General features: G+C 36.6%; 1 protein-coding gene across 1 annotated transcript in view; it reads left to right on the top strand.

The window, feature by feature from the left end:
• Positions 1 to 1,761: 1,761 nt before the first annotated feature.
• The window catches only part of mus312 (mutagen-sensitive 312), a 575,442-nt gene continuing 563,330 nt past the window's right edge, over positions 1,762 to 13,873 (top strand). The window contains exon 1 of the mRNA XM_090395332.1: positions 1,762 to 2,164. The gene's annotated coding sequence lies outside the window, so the exon portion shown is untranslated. The remainder of the gene's footprint in view (positions 2,165 to 13,873) is intronic.

Genomic DNA, 13,873 nt, shown 5'->3' with positions numbered 1-13,873 from the left:
TTTGCACACCACGGCGCTTGGCCGCACGAAGGAAGACTTGGTTTCGAGTCTAGTCGGCGACTAGAGGAAATTTTTGTAAGCCTTTTTTTCGACCGGTTCCCGAGTTAGTCGATCTCTGGCACGGGCAAGCGGGTTTTTCCTCCCGGAAACTCGGGTTTTTCGTCCTGTAAACTCAAGAAAATCGACCGTAGAACCTACATTATTTCAGACATTAAATATATTGTGTTAGGGTTAGGGGACCACGAAATGGCGGCACATTTGAGCCGTCTCTCTTCACTGCGTACTGCTTAATTAGTGATAGCCTTGGGCCATCTATCTCTGATTGGATACCAGTGGAGATTGAACTGCCCACTCAGTCTCCAAAAGTTAGATAGGGCTAAATGGCCTCGCCTACTCCCGTATACGGGAATAAAAAGGCGTTAGCTGATTTTTTTATTTTTTTTTGAAATACAATATTATAAACCCTAATCGCCGCCGCCAGAGATCGATTCTGGGGAATGTGGAAGAAATGCTTAGAAAGCAGTGAAAACAGTACCCCTAGTCAGCTACCAGAATTGAAGTTATATTGTCTTTCTTCAGGGAGCTTAGCGCTATAGAGGCAAACCCTAGTTCCATAGGGTTGCAGTCTAAAATATTCCATTCATGAATAATACACCATTCTCATAATGAGTTTCCAGTGTTGTCTGCCTATCCTCTCCCTTTTTTCAGTTTTTTTCAAATACAACTTTTAACTAAATGTAGAAAGTTTTCACTTGGTTGCAAATCATGCCATTGTATTATTATAGATAAATTATATCCTTGAATTCAAGGAATTATATTATTGAAAACAATGGTATAATTTCTTAGCAAGTTTAATTTAATAACTTTGAACTGTTAGCCAACCTGTGCTAGTTAAGCAGTTTATATGTGTCTATATGATCATGCATTTAATTATTTCGTTAATTTTATTTCTCTGATTATTTTTTACACGTTTTTTTCCCCTATTCTCGAATCTGAAGGAAAGGAGGAGGTGCTCACACAGAAGTCATGATATCATGAATTAAATAGTAGGATTTGATGCAGGCTATTCAAAAAATACTAAACATTTTTATTGTTTTGTTGTTGTTACCTCCATGGAGTCTGAGGACTCATCGTGGGAGACCAAATTTATCCACACAATCTATCATATTTCTCCTTGAACCAATTAACCTATAAAGTGTTAGTGATTCTGGCAACCCATTCCATTCATCACAACTCTCCAAGTGAAACATCGGTTCTCACTCCCTTTTACTAAACACGCTTTAATTTCATGGGATGGGCTCCTGTTCTGAACCTCTAGCTAAGTGCTGAAGTATTTCTCCTTCGTCAATCCTATTAAACTGTCTAAGTAATTTAAATGTTTCTATCACGGAGCTGATTTTTTTTTTTTTTTTTTGGATCACATTCCCTCTTTTTCGCCTATCAACCAACTTCTACAGTCCACACACCCTCAATCTATGTTCATAGGGAACGTTATATCTTATCTTTCCTATTTTTGAACCCCAAACTTCTCTATTTTTCTTTTTTTCTTTTTTTTTTTTTTCTCGAAAACCCAATACTGCCCTTGCAATATGTATTTATTTTTTATATTTGAATTTTTTTATTTATTTATTTAATGCATATTTTGTGAAAGGGAATTGTGTGATTTTGCTTATGGCGCGAATGAAATGAGATTTTGTTTACTTTTACGTAGTGGTTTTAGCAATTATTATCTTGATTCTTTAGATAGTATTGAAAGTAATATTTGAAATTATAGTAATAATTTTAAATATAATTTGAAATAATAAACTTTTAAGCTTTGAGTTAATTGATGGCCTTGTAGAATGCAGTAAGTGGCGGAAAAATAATATTTTGAAATAATAGCATTTCATGCTAACCACAGAAAATGTTTACAGCACTTATGTTGTGAATATTCATTATTTCGCTGGGAAATATTTGTTTACATATAATACAGGAAACAAATCTGGAGTGATATTGGCTGTATTCGTCAGAGATCGTTGATTATCGATGATCGGAGCCTGTTTTTTTTTTTTTTTAATTTAAATGTTCCAGTTCTTGTTTTGACTTTAGGAATTCTATTGATCAGTTTTATGAATGTTTCAAGTACTTTCGGACAAAACTCCAAATTAAAAATGGAGAAGAATTGGTTTGTATAGATTTTTGTAGTTTATGTAATTATTATTAAATAAATTTTGATATTTTAAATAGTATTTAAGTTTCTGTATGTATGGGGTCGCCCGCGATGAGCCTTTTGACTCCATTGAGATACCGTTATAATAATAATATTATTATTAGTAGTAGTAGTATTAATATCACATCAACCTCCATGGAGTCAGCAGACTCGCTCTTGGAGATTCATTCAACTGATAACATATTTATCATTTTGAAGCTTATTCTTAACACTTCCAGCATTCACAACATTTCCTGGTAACATGTTCCACTCGCCAACAATTTTCCATGTAAGAAATCGGTCCCATACACCCTTCTCTGCTCCACCATCTTCCTTTCTCACTCTTTTTATACTTTCCCCTGTATTTATCAGGTAAAATCCTCCTACTGACTTAAACATCGCTATCGTATCACCTCTTTTCCACCTATCCAGCAAACTTTATAGTTTACCTTTCCAGATGCTTTCAGAGTACTGCTATTGCCTTGGACATTCATCTCTGGACCCTCTCCAATGTATCCATGTCACAGTGGAGACTAGGTGACCATATATGAGCACAGTAGTCAATGCATGGTCTGACCAGTGCTTTATACAGTGGCACAACCACCTCCTTATGCCTACTCTTTAGTGTTATGTACAGTCTTTGCAATACTTGTTTTACATGCACTCTGAACTTCAGTCCACTGTCAGTCATCACCCAGGATCCCGAATCTCATCCACTATTAGAGTATCTAAGCTAAAATCCCATTCTGATTTTCTTGAAAGGAATTAACATCAATGGCACTCCTTATAATTCTCCCTGACTTTGTATCATCAGAAAATAATTGAAGATCTCTAGTCAGTCTACATGAAATATCATTAATAAATAAATTTAAAAGCAAGGGTCTAAGAGAAGAACCCAGTGTCATGCCATTAGTCAACTTTTTTATTTTTGAGACACTTCTCTGTTATATACAACTTGATAGAGTCATTCAGAGAGCAATCTCCAATCCAGCTAACTAATCTGTTATCCATTCCCAGCTTCTGCACTTGTACACCAAACTGTTGTGATAATTTAGCAAATGCCTTGGCAAATTCAAAATTGTCATTGTATATATCTAATAACACATTCATCACTGTATCATAAAAAGCAAGTATTATAAAACAAACTCATGGCGACTATCATAGAGAATCATATGTCCAACCTAATCCTGTATTCTATTCGTAATGAGTTTCTCAAGTACCACAGACATACAGATAATGGAAACTTTTGTCCTCGAACCATGCTTGTGGAGTGGTTCTATGTTGCTTCTTTACATTCCTCAGTAACCTTCTCCTTCTGATTATTAAATTAAAGTCTTCTGCAAGACTTTAATTAAATAACCAGATCATGGGCATATCCAACTTTTGTATGTTCCTTAAAAATATGTGGTAAAATATCCATTCCTACAGCCTTATTAACAGCTAACTCAGCCAACACCTCTGATTCTTTCATCTCTAATTCTACTAATGTTTGCTTCCCTGCTACAATTTATTATTTCAGAGGCATCTCCATGGAGTCCTAAGACTTAGACATTATACAGCATTATTTATGCTAGCATGATATAGACTAGGTAAGATGCCCATTAAATAACTGCATTACCTCCCTGGCAGTGGTAACTCTGCTGCCATAACTACACACCATTGTCAGCCTCCATAATTATTCTTCCTCTTGCTTACCAAATAGCAGATTATTCCCTTAAGTTATATATCGTACTGTATGTTTTCTTTCTTTACCATGCTTGTCACCTTTCTAAGAGCCTGCACTTTATATTCCTCATATATCTGATTCATGCTGACTTTCTTTCTTGTACCTCTTCCACAACATTTTCTTTTCTTCTGTCTCCCCCCCCCCCCACTTTTACCTGATTTTACTATTCATTCATTTCACTCCTACTTTATGTATTCAGTTAACCCTTGATATATACAGTTGTGCATTGGTTACATCAGATGCTTCCTAATCAGTTCCAATTCTCTGTTAACTTCTTTTCTGCACAGCTCATCAACTCAGTATTTGCTTAGTGACTATGAACCATCTCATAATCACACATCTTATAATTCCACATATATCTCATTTTAACAGTTAACCTTTCTTAAAGCAGTACTTCCTGATCACTCTCATCAACTGGCAGTGTTGATGCCTCATTAACAACTACATCCTCTAAGGATATCACCAAATCCAATCCTAAAACCTCAAGTGACTTCCATCAGCTGCTTCTTAAGATATTCTGATGTTCTCTGTATTTCTTGCTGCAGATGGTATATGATAAATTTGAAGAAATCGGAGAATGGGTATGATATTTGAATCATTGAATGCTCTAGATTCTAGAGTCTAGAACACATATATTGAATAATGCGCTTTTTTTTTCTGATTTCAGTAAGAATTAATTAAATCTTGAAATCATTCTAAGTTTATTTATAGTAATAGTCTACATATCTATATATATCACTATACATTGCTTGGAAAGAAGTCAGCGGACACCCCCTGGACAAGGTGCATCGTACCATGTAACATGTCATGTTTGTAGTTGGTATAAATTGGAGGAATATGATGCTCCCGAGTCAGTGCAACTGTGTTGTCCTGGTGAAATGGCTGCCAGAAGGGAGCTGACTGAGTTTGAAAGAGGCGTTGTGATAGGATGCCATGTTGCAGGTCTACATATTTGGCAAATTGTTGAAAAATTGGGCAATCCTAGGTCAACAATCAGTGATACCATACTGAGATGGAAGTCTAGGGAGTCGACTACAAGTGCTACCTGCAGTGGATGACCCACCATGCTCTCCTCTCTGAACATGACCATAGTGTGCTACAAAGGATAATATGTAAAAACCATCATTCTTCAGTTGACACATTGAATATAGAGTTCTAGGCATCAACTGGAACACAAATTGTGCAAAAGCATTCAGAACTGATGTTCACAACATGAGTTTCCATTGTAGGACCGCAACATGCAAGCTTCACATTACCTGACCAACGTGCACCATTGTCTTCAGTGATACAAAGAGCATGTACGGTGGGATTTGGAAGCTTAGAAAACTATGTTATGGAGTGACGAATCATGCTCCACCCTCTATCGAGCAGATAGATGGGTGTGTTGCAGTTGCCCTGTGAACATCTCTTACCGGAGTGTGGAACCCCCAACTATGAAATTCAGAGGTGGCAGTGTGATGGTATGGGCCTGTTTTTCTCCATGCCTCTGTTTGCAGTGCCATGAACATTGAACTCTGAAAGGTTTCTGAACATTCTGGGCAATGCAATGCTTCATACTTTTTACTCTTTCTACAGAACTGTCTATTGTCTCTTTCAGCAGGGCAGTGCACCTTGACATAAGGCTGATGCTGTAACAGCATGGTTTATGAACATGAGTCACCACACTTGACTTGACCTCCATAGAGTCCTGATCTCAACCCTATCAAACATCTGTGGGATGAACTAGAGCATCAGGTGAGGTCAAAGGACATCCACCCCAGACCTCATTATAGGCCTCCAGTAAGAATGGTCCAAAATTCCCATTGATTGCTGTCGTATGCTTGCCTGCAGAGAGCATGCTTGTAGGATTGCTGAGTCATCACAGTGAAAGGAGGTTCTACATTTTATTAAGATGGATGCCATGGCTGTTTGTTCCTCACTATGGTGGCAGTTGACTTTTCAAACAGTGTATATCTGGTGGGCAGATGTGTGAAAAGTGGAGTTACTGGAACAATTGCTTTGGTAAATAAGAAATACAAGAATTGCTTTGTAAGCAATGAGGTAACTGTTTTGTAATGAAATATTGTTTTATTTATATCCTGATATCAGCATCTACAGTTTAAAACACTTTCAGGAAATACTTTTTGCCACACACCAGATGGCTTATAACTAATTAATGTATAATCATTTAAAGTTATTAGAAAAGTTAATTAAAAACTTACCATGGGTAAATGTGAGGAAAAGAAGTTAACAGAGCATGGGAATTGATTAGAAAGCATCTGACATTAGTGCACACTGTATAAAGAGTTCTCTGTATGAATAAATAGAAAAGGAATGAGATGGATCAACAGTGAAATTAGACAAGCAGCATGGGAAAAGAAGATATTATAGAAGAGGTACAAGACAATCAGTAGTGATTGGAGGAATGAAGAATATAAAATGCAAGCTAGAAAGTGCATATGAGAGAATTCTGAGAATTCTATGTGACAAGCAAGAGGAAGAATGATTATAGAAGGATAGTATTGGTGAGTAGTTATTGTATTATGATGAAGTGGAATTACTTCATGTGCCTTTCATTACTGTATTTCATACTGGTGTAAATTATGCTGTGTAACACCTAGACAGGAGGCAAAATAATAAGAGAATTATTAATGATAAGAGGATTAAGGAACATGCATTAGTTATGCTCTTCATCTGGATATTTGATGAAAACCCTGCTGTGGAAATGGTTCCTAAGGAGTGTGTGGGGGGGGGGGGGCAGCAAAATAATACCACTATGCAAGCATAGCACAGGAGCTTCCAAATACAATGGTATTTGGAATACGAGATACCAGTTTAATTCATTCCATGACCAAGCTCGTAAGTCAAAATGCTCGTATCTCAAATCAACCCCATTGAAATTAATTAAAATGAGATTAATTCGTACCAACCCCCAAAAAACCACTCCAATTTTTTTATAATAATGTATTTATAATGACCAAATACTGTACATACATGCATACATGTAAAAGAGAATCTAAAGAAATAAACAGATGTTGGCGGAGCCGATTAGTGTATGGTATTAATTTTTTCTTTCACTTCACTTTTGCTTAACTTAATTTTCTTCTTCACTAGTTTTTTTTCTTTTTTGCCACGCTTTCGTCACTTTCATTCGCAGGGCGTTTCAATAGAAACCTGTCCAAGAAGCTTTGTTTCTTCCTCCCTTTTAGAATGTTTCTGAAACGAGTTAGGCAAGTGTCATTAAATAGCACCACTGCACAACCAGTTGCAACTTTTTCAGGGTGTTTCTTTTCAATAAAGTCCAAAACTTTTTCCCACATTGCCAACACTTTCTTTATCTCACTTGAAGAGATAACCTCCTCTGTCTCTGCAGTTGTACCAATCTCCTGCTGAACCTCAGTATGTTGCTGTGTGTGTGGTTCCATCAACTCCTCCATCGTCAGTTCCTCGGAATGTGCGGCGACAAGGTCTTCGATGTCTTCCTCATCCACCTCCAGGCCCATGGACCTTCCAAGGGACACAATCTCCTCCAGCACTTCCTGTTCAGGTCTAAATCCTTCAAGGTCCCTTTCAGCCACAGCTTTTTCCATGCAGAGGTCAAGGTCCTTTTTGTAACACCCTGCCAGGCCATATCAATAATTTTGAGGCATACGACAATGTTGCAGTGGTCCTTCCAGAACTCTCGAAGGGTGAGGTTTGTGCTCTTCGTAACCTGAAAGCAGCGTCGGAACATGTGTTCGGTAAAAAGTTTCTTGAAATTGGAGATCACCTGTTGGTCCATGGGCTGTAGGATAGGGGTGGTGTTGGGTGGAAAGTAGAGAATCTTTATAAAGCTGAACTCCTCGAGGATGTCGTCCTCAAGGTTTGGTGGGTGGGCAGGAGCATTGTCAAGGATGAGAAGGGCTCGAGGTATTCCTTAATGGCAGGACCAAAGACCAAGTTGACCCACTGCACAAAAAACTGCCTGGTGACCCACGCCTTTGGGTTTGCTCTCCACATAACCTGCAGTTTTTCTTTTAAAAACCTTATTGTGTCTTGAAGGCTCTGGGGTTTTCTGAATGGTATACGAGCAACAGCTTGATCTTGCAGTCGCCACTCGCATTTGCACACAGTGCAAGGGTCAACCTATCCTTCATGGGCTTGTGACCTGGCATTTTCTTTTCTTCTGCCTTTATGTATAAGTTTTTCTTGGTATCTTCTTTCTGAAGAGCCCTGTCTCGTCACAGTTGAAAACTTGTTGGGGAATGTATCCTTTGGCTTCGATCAATTCAGCAAAGGTTTTTACAAATTCCTCAGCTGCCTTAGAATCAGAGCTTGCTGCTTCACCATGCCTGACAACGGAGTGAATGCTGTCCTTTTTCGGAAATTTTCGAACCACCCACGACTGGCTTTGAACTACTCTTGTGAAGCCTCCTGTGCTGAAGTATCTGGGGTCTGCTGCAGCAAATCTGCATAAATGGCTCATGCCTTCTCACAAATTATAGTCTCTGTCACAGTGTCCTGCGAGCTGCTTCCCTGTCAACCAAAAATCAGCAGTTTCTCCATCTTTTCATGGACAGAGTTGCGTAGCTTTGAAATAATTTTAATGTCCTTAGCTGGAGTTATAGCGTTTGTTGAGTCCTTCTGCTTTAGAATAGTGCATATCGTAGAAGTAGTGCGAAAGTACTGCGTTGCCAAGTCTATTACTCTTACGCCTTGCTCATGTTTGTCTATTATCTCATGCTTTAATTCCATGGATATCACCTTTTTCCTTTTCTCACCACTGTTCTTTACATTCACCTTCTTTGGACTCATGGTTATACGAAAAAAATTAGCTAAATAACTGTACATACAAAAAAAAACACAAAATTAAAACTCAACACGACAGAAATGCTTCTGCGGTGAGGTAAATATGTGAACTGAACGACATGCGAGACTTGGGAATCTGAGCAGAGTGGTGGTTGTGACGTCACTGAAGCAGGCTCGTATCTCAAATTCTGGCTCATAACTCAAGGCAAAAAAATCGGCCTAGTGACGGCTCGTATCTCAAAAAACTCGTATGTTGGGGCACTCGTATCTCAAGGTACTACTGTATCTGTTTATCTGCAGTTATAGTCAAGATATTGGAGTAATTAGATGATAGACATAATGTTCTCTATGATGATCAGCATGGGATTGTAAAGAGTAGTGTTATTTTAGCAGTCTGCTTGCATTTTGTGATACAGTGATGAATGTGTTGGATAAGGAAGATTCATGTATAGTAATATTCTTAACTTGGCAAAGGCATTTGATAATTACCACATACAAATTGCTGTACAAATTGTTGAAGATGGGAGTGGATAAGAGATTGGTTAGGTGGATTGGAGATTGGCTCTCTGAATGATACCAGCAAGTTGTGTATGATGGAGCAGTGCCTCAGAAAAGGGGATTGACTATTGGTTGCCCTAGAATTCTGTTCTGAGGCCTCTGCTGTTTAATTAATGATGCATTGTTTGGAATGACTCGTGATCTTCAGTTGTTTGCTAATGCTGCATTACTGGGGTGCTTCGCAAGGGTACCAGTAATAGATAGACGGATTTGATACCAGTTATCAAATCCGTCACACTAAAAAAGACATGTAGCTACAGATTTGCCAAAAGCACCAAAAATCTAACTACATTTTTGGTTATAAGGAGTGTTGATGTTATTCCCATCAGTAAATTTGATTAGATTGTTAGTATGGACAGATGAGTGGAGTTGTAGTTTTGATATAAAATGCATGATGCCACTTGAATTTTAAAGAGTATAATGCAGTGTATTCTATTAGTGGAACTGTGCTTCAAGAAGTGGATGAGATTCAGGATCCTTAGGTGATGCCTTCAAAATTTCTAATTTACAGTCAGTAAATTTTGAATGTATCCACAACTATACATGGAAGTGGAAACACCACATTGGAAGAATGGAGAATAGTAGAATCACCAAACAAATCCTTGAATACAAACCCGTGGGAAAGAGATAAATTGGAAGACAACATAAAAGATGGAATGGGATCTTAACAGGCCCCAAGGCCTGATACAAGATAGGAAGATGAAATTTTGAATGTACTATAAAAACAAATTGTATGATATGTTATACTTGTAACTTATTTAATTTAGTAATTTCTCCACTTGTATCTACTCCAACCCAGTGGTTCTTAACCGGTGTTCCCCAGAACACTTGTGTTCTGTGAACTGGTTACAAGTGTTCCACCGGTGAAAGATGATACAGTTCTGAGTGTAATTGGCTACTCTGAATAAAAATGTTGAGGGAATTATTTCTGTTATAACAGAACAATTAACAATATTGGAAGAAAAGATTTCAAGTTACTTTCCTTCCTTAAATACACACAATTATGACAAAATTTTGTTACAGTTTTCAACATCATATTTGTGTGAGCTCTGTTTCTCAATATTAACCCATATAAAAATTAAGAAGCGTGAAAGACTTACTAATATAGACAAAGAGATGAGGGTAGCTATATAACATATTAGACCTCATATTGCTGAAATCTGCAAAAGCCGACATGCTCAAGTATCACATTAAGATAAGTTTCATTTTTATAAAAGGCAAGACCATGCATATTTTTATTGTTAGTTTTATGACCCTAATGCTTTTGGTGTTCCCTAAATTTTTCTGATAATCAAAAGTGTTCCGTGACTTTGAAAAGGTTAAGAACCACTGCTCTAACCCATTCCAACGTAATACATTCTAGTTACTTTTAGCCTGCAGCATGTGGATAAACTGACACTGACACCAGCAAGTTACAAAGACATATTTGTTTAGATTAATTTGATGTATAGGAAAGTAAAACATGAGAATTAATAAATAATATAAAGCAGATTTAACTTGTGTGTGTGTATATGTGTATATATATATATATATATATATGTATTTTTTTTTTTTTTTTTTTTTTATTAGTATAAAATTTTCGCCCTAGTATCAAGGGCATCTTCAGTATGACTTTCAAATTAAACAGCAAGAACAGAAACTGGTATCATGTATGTGCAATTCGCTTATGTCATTATTGAATATACTGGTTTTTGTACTAGTTGTTTAATTTGAAAGTTCATGCTGAAGATGCTCTTGATACAATGGAGAAAATTTTATACTAATAAAAATATATATGTAAGTTAAATCTGTTTTATGTTATTTATTAATATTTATTTACAGTGTCTGCTGTCTAGACTGTATAGTCACTTGAACTCATTCCAACAGTAATGGATTTTTGTAGCTATGCAGATTTAAGCAGATGAATTTAGTGCTCACAATTTTACAAATCATAGTTAAGATGAAAAAAGAGCGACATTAATATATTACACTAGTGGAGTCTGAGACTGGAAACCTGTGCACAAAATATTTCTCATGTGCACATGGTCTAGCAAAAATTACAGGGAACATTAGCTATCTGGTATTATGGTAAGCATGTAAATGATTTGTGTGAGATTATTGGTGTTGGAAGATGCCTCAGCATTTTTACCTGCTTGTTTAGTTTAGTTGAAAAGTCAGAATTGTGAACATTAAAATCTCCAAGATTTTAATGTTCTTTATAGTTCTATATGTTTCTTTAAAGAATGAAAATCAAAAAATTCAGAATACTTGGGTGATATTAAGATAGCAATAGCGACAGCAGATGAATTTGATAAGAGGCAAAGAGGTGTTAAGCCAAAGAAGAGACAAGTGCAAAAGAGAATAAGTTTTAATACCAGAGTATGTATAGTCAGCTTGAATATTAGAGAATATTAGAACAAACATATACAAATGCCATCTTTAAGAGGAAAAGAATCAGTGTGTAATTAGCAATACACTAACACTTCTCTCAAACAACTAAGATAAGTAGTGACTAAAGAAGCTGAGTTTCTGTTAGAACAGTTTGCAGATTGGGACAAAGGTTGAGGTTGGAACTAAGACTACATATATTTGTGAAGGAAAATGAAAAGCTTTTCAAGAGTTGTTTTTTATGTATCCACATGGGATCTATTTCTTTTTGTTTGACTTTTCATTATTCCTGCTTAAGTTGAATTGAAATTGGAAGAGAGGCATAGAATATACAATAATGCAACTTTTACTAATACTAATTTCCAAAGAATGGTGAGTGGGAATATCACTCACCATTCTTTGGCAGTCTCTTTCATACCACTATCATATTCCCTCCAGGCATACCTGGCAGAATAATAGCGTAGCAAGATTATCTGCTATCTGACCTGAAAGCCTCCTAAAGCATTAACATTTCGTTAGTTGTCTAGTCTAGCAGCTAGTTTTCAGAATAAATATTTTAAATCTCTATCCTCAAAATGAAATGGTCGGTGGATCTTCCCGTAAATGTCTGACGATACACTGAAAAAACCGCTGTTATTGCATGCAAAGAAATGGAATAATAGGTAAATTGGAATTTTGTTGTAGAAATGCAGTTTACTTATTTAACCATCTCGGGCTTCAGATATTACACCAGGTGACAGAACTCATATACTACCTAGTGCTAAGAAAGGTTAATCACCAAACTATTGTCTCCTTGCTGTCCTTAAACCCCCCCCCCCCCCATAAATCATGGAAAAGTTCATAAACAGCCAACTTCTTCATCACCTTAGAGGCTTGCCAGCTAATCAGTCACTAGCAGTATTGGTCCATAGCAGATATCCTAGCCATCACTATTTGCTTTTAGGCACAAGACAGAAATGTTTAGAGAACCTGCAGTTGCTCTTGACATTTCCAGGGCATTTGATCCAGTCTGGCATAGATGCTTTCCCACCATACTAAAATATTATTGTTTGCCTTCTATAGTGTGCAAATGGTTTTCCAGCTTCCTCTCTTTTCCATGGTGTTGTCTATATATAGGTATCTTCATGGGCATTGTTATACTGAAATTGGCCATTATCATTCCACTACTTTCTACTAAGTCTATAAAAATGTGTAGTTATTGGTGAGTATCCATTTACTGTCCAGCTTCAAATCTATTGAATCATCTTCCCTTTTCCCTCTTTCATTCCATCTACCTCTGTTCTTTTGAATAGCCTGCATCACATTCTCTTCTAGAGAATGTGATGCAGGCTATTCCATTGTTAGAAAAAAAAAATGCCTTGTTCTCTTTAACCTCCTATCATTCATATGGGTAATGATATCGATGTGCTTTATGATTTTCTACTCTTTGTGTGTAGGATTGATTTAAAAAAAAACAACTTAGTCTTTTCTCTAAAGGATATGGAACCACACTTCTTTGCCTGTCCACATCATTTCTAGATAATTTCTGTCATTTTCATATTTGTGGATCTGTTAGTAGCTGGAGATATTCCCTAGTCAGCATGCATTAGACCCATCAGATGAGAAGAAATTATCTAGGAGTGAATTAATCTGGGCAGTTATGTAGATAAGTTTAGGTGTTGTTCGTCTGTAATTTTATGGTGTAATTCACAACACCAAGGAACAGAATAAATAGTGTTTATTTAACTGCTGATATTTCACTTGTTTTATACCAGTGAAATATCAGCAGAGTGAAATATCAAATTTCACTTGTTTTATACTAGTGAAATATCAGCAGTTTCTCACATACATATAGTGAGAAAATCATTTCTCACTGTATGTATGCTAACAACAGTGGTCCATTAGAATATTAAACCTGCTCCCACTAATGACTGTTAGTGTTTGCTTAGTGTTGCAAACTATTTGTACTCTGATGCCGAGTATAAAATCAGCAAAATAAACAACATAGTTTACTTTTGTTCTTTGGTGCTTTGAATTAAACTGCAAAGTATAGATGAATAATGTGGACAGTGGTCAAGGTTAGGCCTACCACCATATGGGGTAGATAAGTTTCATTGGTTATACAGCCATTTTATGTATTGAAGTTTGAGTGACCAAAACCCATGTTTGGATTTAAGAGTAAGTTTACTTTTTATCTATTTCTTCCAGCTTGCAAAATGGGTGACTTAAGAGTTATGTCTGACAACATGGAGAGACTTGGTATTTCTTCTTTTTTGTGGTATAGCTGT

The sequence above is a fragment of the Typopeltis vanoorti genome, chromosome 7 (genome assembly GCF_054136105.1).
Source record: "Typopeltis vanoorti isolate ZY-2024b chromosome 7, IOZ_Tvanoo_1.0, whole genome shotgun sequence".
In the NCBI taxonomy this organism is placed as follows: Eukaryota; Metazoa; Arthropoda; class Arachnida; order Uropygi; family Thelyphonidae; genus Typopeltis; species Typopeltis vanoorti.
The sequence above is the reverse complement of the archived record's forward strand: the minus strand, read 5'-3'. Positions and strand labels throughout refer to the sequence as shown.